Raw genomic sequence first — 7090 nt, 5'->3', positions numbered from 1 at the left:
GGAGAATGAGGGAGGGAGAGAGTGAGAGAGAGAGAGAGAGGGGGGGGAGAGAAAGAGAGAGAGAGTGAGAGGGGGGGAGGGAAAGAGAGAGAGAGAGGATGGTATATGCGTCACTGGTAAAGCCACAACAGACAGACAGACTGGCTGTAACTGAGGTATAGCTGCAGGGGCACAGAGCGAAGAGATGCACACTGATCACCCTGCACCCTACAACTACCATGCATTCACAAAGATGAGGATATAGACACACACACACGGACGGACGCGCACACACACACACACACACACACACACACATAGGAAACACACACACACATACACGCACTGGCTCATGATCCTCTGTGGTTCAGGCCAGAAGTGGAGGGCAGCTGCAGTGAAGCGCTCGGGGACCAACTGCATGTTTTTAGTGGGGGTTCATATTGATGTTATATGGAGGAAACCCCAGCAAGTGCAGAACATGCAAATTCCACACAGAAAGCCCTTTTGACGAGAGAGCCCACCTGGGCTCCAGCAGGCACCGAAGACTTCTATGTCAACAGGAACAGCAGACCGGAACCTGATGAGTTCCTGCAGTATACTGTATATCCAGCCTTCCCGTCCAGACAGCACTGGAGACCGGGATGTATGGGTGGTGTCCGCTTCCGTTGTGGTTGACCCCCGGCTTCCAGGAGGATCCGGACGCAGTCCATGGTGACCGTTGAACACGGCCCAGTAGAGGCGTGTGTGGTCACTGTCATCAGCTAGGTCTGCTCCCTGGGTGATCAGGTAGGCCACACAGGCAGCGTGACCCTGCCAGGCTGCAAGCTCCAGACAGAGTTGTCCACCCGCACGAACATTGCTTGATCTGCCTTCTGAAGTGCTCTTTCTGCAGCAAGGTCCTCAGTTTGTCCAGGTCTCCTGCATCGATGGCATGCCATGTTTGAGCAGCCATTGCTTCAGGTCTGTCACTGTATGTATGGTCTCAAATGGTATGAAGGGGCAAATTGTTTGAGTGACATCACTGATGACATCACTCAGGGATGACATCCCTATCGCTCGAGTTACATCACTGACGGCATCACAATTGCTCCAGTGACATCCCTGATGACATCACAATTGCTCCAGTGACATCACTGATGTCATCATCTGTGACATCATCAGTGATTCATCACTCCAGTAGTGACCTCGCCACCAGGCTGAGCCATCTAGAACTGTATGTCCAGTGATTTATGACTTCATCACTGTGACATTATTGGTGGTTTGTGACATCATCACCTTATTTAGACTCTGTGTCTTGTTTTGATGTGACCTGTTTGTTTTTACAGATTTTACAGATTTGTTTTTACTTCCCATCTCTGGTTATCAGAGGTAGAAATATTACTGACAAATCCTGCTTAACACATTCCCTGCCAACAACGTATGAACACGTTTTCAGAATCCAGCTGTTCCCTGCCAACAACGTGTTTACACGTTTTTGGCATCGATTTTTTTTTTTTGACGGTGGGTTGTGCATCTAAGCCTTTTACATCTCTTATATAATTATTGGAGCCACCGAACGTTTACAACCCATTCCACCGACCCACTAAGTGGCAACAGTGCTCTCCTCGCTAGAGAAAGGAAAGCATTTTTTTAACTTGTCAAGCCATTCTCAGCCCAGCCATTCTCCTTTTCGCGCTGATTGCTGGCGATGCGGGATTGCAAATTTACATAATAGATTCAGCCGATCTACTATGATCGGGTGATAGATAACAGGTGGAGGAACACACTTTGAAACACGCAGCATAAATATGACCAGAATCGCAAAAGCTTCTCTCAACCAAAACTCCAAACGAGCGAGTCCACCCCGACTTCCTCAAACAGCGGCCGTGCAGACAGGCCAGACAGGCACAGGAGAGCAGCAAAGCACTGACAAGCTTGTCCGCCCACGGAGGGCGGAGTTGAAGCAACTCGAGAGGGAGGGAGAGAGAGAGAGAGAGAGAGAGAGAGAGAGAGAGAGAGAGGGAGGGAGAGCGAGAGGGAGGGAGAGAGAGAGAGAGAGCGAGAGGGGGAGGGAGAGAGAGAGAGAGAGAGCCAAAAATGAATGGTTAAAGTGACAGTTCCATCCAATTTCACAAAAAGCCGTTTATCTCTGAATATTCTTTTTCACGCTAAAACCATGCTGTATTCAACTGCTAATGCTTACATAACTACTAACTCTACAAACTAACTCTTTTAGACAGAGAAAGTACACATTCTATTAGTACTTTTGAGATATTGTATGTTCACAAACTCCAAGCTGAAACGAATCCTCGGCTCTTATAAAATGAGCCATAATCCTCAAAAAACGGCTTGGCAGAAGCTATCTACAGCAAAAAAAAACGTCTGGCAGTCAATGTGTTAAGTGCAAGTATTACTCTTTTCTTAGACTCAGCCCTCAGTCTTAATCCGTTTCACTCCTGTAAGACTGAGAATATTACTATTTAAATCTTTGCATAACGTTAGGTGGCGCTGTTGGAAGCCTTGCATCGGAGAACCAATCATGAGTGTTGTGGGCGGGCCTGCTTTCTGGGGGCAGTTCTCATGCAGAACTGGTGTCTCGCAAAACATCGCCGCATTTGCGGAGAAACATATTAATCACTTAGAAACAAACATAACCTGTTAATAGGACGTGTTTCATCCGGCCCCGGCGGCTAGAGGTCTTTCCCCCAGCGATAAACCCCGACTCCCGAGGCTAACGTTACAGAGCCTGCTGATGACTTCACAGTAGCAAGCGGACCACTTCCGGGTAGGAAAAATTATTGTAAAATAAACCACAGCTATAAATTTTGTTTGGAGCATATCAGCTTCATGCTATGTGTTAGGACTATGATAAATGGCATTGCCGCTACCAAATAAAATTCTAATAATAAATGTAGGCGTGTCTGCTGCCGGCGGTTCTCGCCGGGCTCGGAGACACAGTTTCTGACAGTGAAATTCCCAGACGTTTGGTGGCGCAGCTCACCAAACGTCTGGGAGCCGAGACTACTCTTTTCTTCACCTTTTTGGCTGTTAATTCCCATTCTGCATCAGTTACTTTAGTGAAAACTCACTCAAGTACAGTACAAGTAAAATTACTAGTCCAGGAAATTACTCAAGTAAGAGTAAAAAAAGTAGCCTATTTAAAAGTACTCAAGTAAAAGTACATGCTACTTTACAAATGATTTATAGTTTAATTATTTACCCTATGATTAAACAATGGGGATCATTACAATCTGATGGTCTACACCTGTCTAATTCAATTGGCCAGTCTTGATCTCAATTTGATTTAATTGACCACTGCACAAATGAGCCACCAATGTGGGCACCCTAAATAGATAGAATAGATAAATAGATAATAGATAGCGAGCAGTCCCAATGCTGCCATGCTGTTTTCATAGTGCGGTGTGCAAAACAAAAATCTGAATTTACTCATTTTCTCTGTGTACATGTAAAAGTACTTATAGAGTATGTAGAATATCTATTATCTAAATTACTCAAGTAAGAGTAAAAGTATAGCATTATAACACTACTTTAAAAAGTACAAATCCTACACAAAAATCCTAAGGGGCACGGTGGCTCAGTGGTAGAGCTGTCGCCTCGCAGTCAGAAGGTCCTGAGTTCGATTCTCGCCTGGGACACTGTGGGCGCTGTGGTTGTGTTCCCCCCCATATCTTCAGTGCCTACTGCCCAGGTGGGGTATCTCGTCGTAAGGGCCTTTCTGTCTGTGTGGAGTTTGCATGTTCTCCCTGTGCTCCCCCAGGGGGGTTCCTCCGTATATAACCCCCCCCCCCATTAAAAACATGCAGAAGATCAGATCTTCATCGTCATCCGACCAGTGACGACAACATCCGAAGTCGGTCCCCGGGCGCTGTACGAGAAAGCGACCACTGCTCCTGGCCTGCCCCCCGGAGGAAAGGACAAAGCCAGGATGGGTTAAATGCAGAGGACAAATTTCACCGGCCACCGTCAGCATGTGTGTGTTGTGGCCCTCCGTGCATGTGTTGATTGTAATCGTGTGACAATAAAGACGGGCTTGTCCGTCTGAAATCGTGAAATCGTGTTTTTAATACTTGTACCCACCTCTGTGGGTTATATACAAATGATGCGTTACATTCCGTAAGGTTTTATACAAACAGCGAATGAGACCAGACTGAGCGAGTCAAATGAACTGTAAGATCGAGCAAAGCAGGATGCAGAGTCAGAGGGATGTGTGCTGGATAAGAGGTGGAGTATTAAATGAGATGTGGTAGGGAATGGGAGCTGAAGGTCAGACGTTAAGGGGAGAGAGGAAGGAAGCCATAGATAAATGGATGCAAACGTTTCCTTGGCGGCCTTCTAATCGGCGCCACCCATCGCCCTGGTTCCTGCGATATGACATTCGACGGGGAGTGATGGATATTGGCCACAACGAAGGCGACGGCTCGACGAGGTCACTGGCGCCCGCCCGGCACATCGCGCCCTCGTTCACCTCCTATAGGTTTGATGATGCGATTCCGTCCGACGACTGAGGCTTCGTTGCTCCACATTAGCTTGAGCCGTTTCAACATAACTGCGCTTTTCCTCTCTGGCTATGTACTGTATGTAGGATAATGTAGAGTGTCCAAAACGTTTCTATCACTTTGCGTTACCTCCTATTTGAACAACTGCACGAGGAATTTAAAGTAGTTCTCACTTAAAATTGTAGCTATTTTTATTCTAAGAGCTTACGGAACCTGTAAAGGAAGGTTTGTAATTCTCTTTGTGATGAACGACTGGGAAAGATATAGAGAGGTAGATATGGTATATTCAAACTCTTTTAGTTATATTTCTAGACCTTCAGTGCGATGAAGTACTGATAATAATAAATAGGTACATACAGGCCCGGTTCTATGGAGGTGCAAAAGCACGCATTGCACCCTTATTTTAATTGTCTGCATGCTCAGTTGAAAAGTAAAAAAAAAAAAAAAAAAAAAAAAAGCATTTTAACACATTCACTGCCAGCCTTTTTTTTTTACTGTAGGTAGCTTTTGCCAGAGGGTTTTTTTGAGGATTCTGGCTCATTTTACAAGAGCCAAGGATAATTTTCTGCTTGGAGTTTGTCAACACAAAGTTCACAAAAGTACTAATAGAATGTGTGCTTTCTCTGTCTAAAAGAGTTAGTTTGTAGAGTTAGTAGTTATGTAGATATTAGCCGTTGAGTACAGCATGGTTTCAGCGTCTGAGACAAAAAGCTGAGATAATCGCAGTTTTGTGAAATTCAATATCAAACAGTCACTTTAACCATTTATTTTTGGCATCAGTGAGACATCAGACATAAACAATATAGTTCTGAACAGTAATTTCCTCGATAGCAGCACCCGCACCCCCTCTCCTTACAACTCCTCCCTCCGTGGGCGTGTCTGGTGGATTTCAGCAGCGTTTGTCAGTCACAAGCCAGTCTCTCCTGCCTGTCTGAGCAGTGAGCAGCAGCCTCCCTCTCTGGCGGCCCCTCGTCGGCGAGCGTGGATGTGGCTTAATCCGTTCTTGGATTTTCGGTTGAGAGCTTTGACGAAGCCTTGTGTGACTCTAGGCTTTATGCTGCGCGCTTCAAAGTGTGCTTTCCACCCAGTCCACCTTTGGAACCCCCCACCGCCGTGCGCCCGTGTGAAAGGTTTTCGCCTACAGTATGAGAATGAGGCTCGTTCGCTTCTGGGTCCTCGGTTGAGCTCAGCTGGAATGCGTGCGTTTCTGGCCAAACAACACTCAATAGTCTGAGCACCGTCGCCACTCAGTGGGTCGGCGGAATGGATTGCACACGCCCGGCGGCTCTAACAGTATAATAGAAGATGCAAAAGGGCCAGATCAACGATCCACCGTCAAAAAAAAAAAATCGATTCTGAAAACGTGTTAACACGTTGTTGGCAGTCAACAGCTGGATTCTGAAAACGTGTTAACACGTTGTTGGCAGTGAACGTGTTAATAAATGCTGCTACTGTTTAAACTTGAATTATAATTGTTGTTTTTCTTTGTTCTTTGATGTGAATTTATGGCTTTTTGGCACCTATATGTAACCTTTTAAGGTTGAGATAATTGTATTATCATTATATGGTCCAAATATTTCAGTAAAGCACTTGAAACACTTGAAATATTCTTGCTTGGGTGGTATCATTCTACTTGAAATGATGGTAAAATGCATTATTTTTAGTAAAATAACATGTCAAATTTGGCCTGCCGCCCGAGTGGGAATTTGCACCCCTTCCTATCTAGGATGCATCCCTAGTCATCTTGTTCTGGAACCGGCCCATAGCCTAACAACCCCTATTGTGGTTGCTTGAAGAAATGGTATAATTATGTGATGAATGAATGAATGAATGAACAGTGTGTGTGTGTAGATATGGTAGCTGTGAGTGTCACATCTGTTTGGTTGGATACTGATGCCCTTCACAGTCTGTGGATCAAGTGTGCAATTCATGCAAATGATGGATCAACTGTTGTCAAATGAATGTCATGAATGGAGAATTGTGTTTGTGCAGACAGCGCTATGCCAAACAACTCCCCTCAGGGGTAGATCTGATCTATTCAAGTCAATTATTTTGATATAGTCCATAATACTATTTACATTTTAATTAGACCTTAATGAGAAACACTTAGATCCACATCTGTGTTGCCTTTAAGTCAGCTCCGTCGATAACAGCGCCCCCCTGTGTGATTCAACAGCGCTGCAGAGAGGACATCTGCCATCAAGCACTGAGTCCGACTGATGTTGCGCTACCAAACACCTGGCAGAGTTACATTTTGTTGTTGACCGACTGAACGTTTAACCTTAGGCTCGGGGTACCAGGCATTTAAAGAAGTCGATATATCTGTATATATATACGAGTGTAAATCTATATATACCATGACTGTTCTCCCAGCAGATTAAGGCTTTAAGTGGCTCTGACAAAATGGGTCACATCATCATCCTATTACTTCTTTTTTTTTCAAAAAGAAAAAAAAGATTAAGTCTAAAATAGGAAAACTCTCAATCCATTTGGGCTCGCGCTCGCTCCCATCTGACCGCGGCTTCGTTAATGATCTCATTAACGTCATCAAGAGGTCACGGGCTTTTCTAATTGGAGGTGGCCTGGCTGCTGCGGCGCCGGGCTGACCTCTGGGT

Source organism: Poromitra crassiceps (genome assembly GCF_964638095.1).
Source record: "Poromitra crassiceps genome assembly, chromosome: 13".
Classification (NCBI taxonomy): domain Eukaryota; kingdom Metazoa; phylum Chordata; class Actinopteri; order Beryciformes; family Melamphaidae; genus Poromitra; species Poromitra crassiceps.
This window is presented reverse-complemented; position numbering follows the sequence as displayed.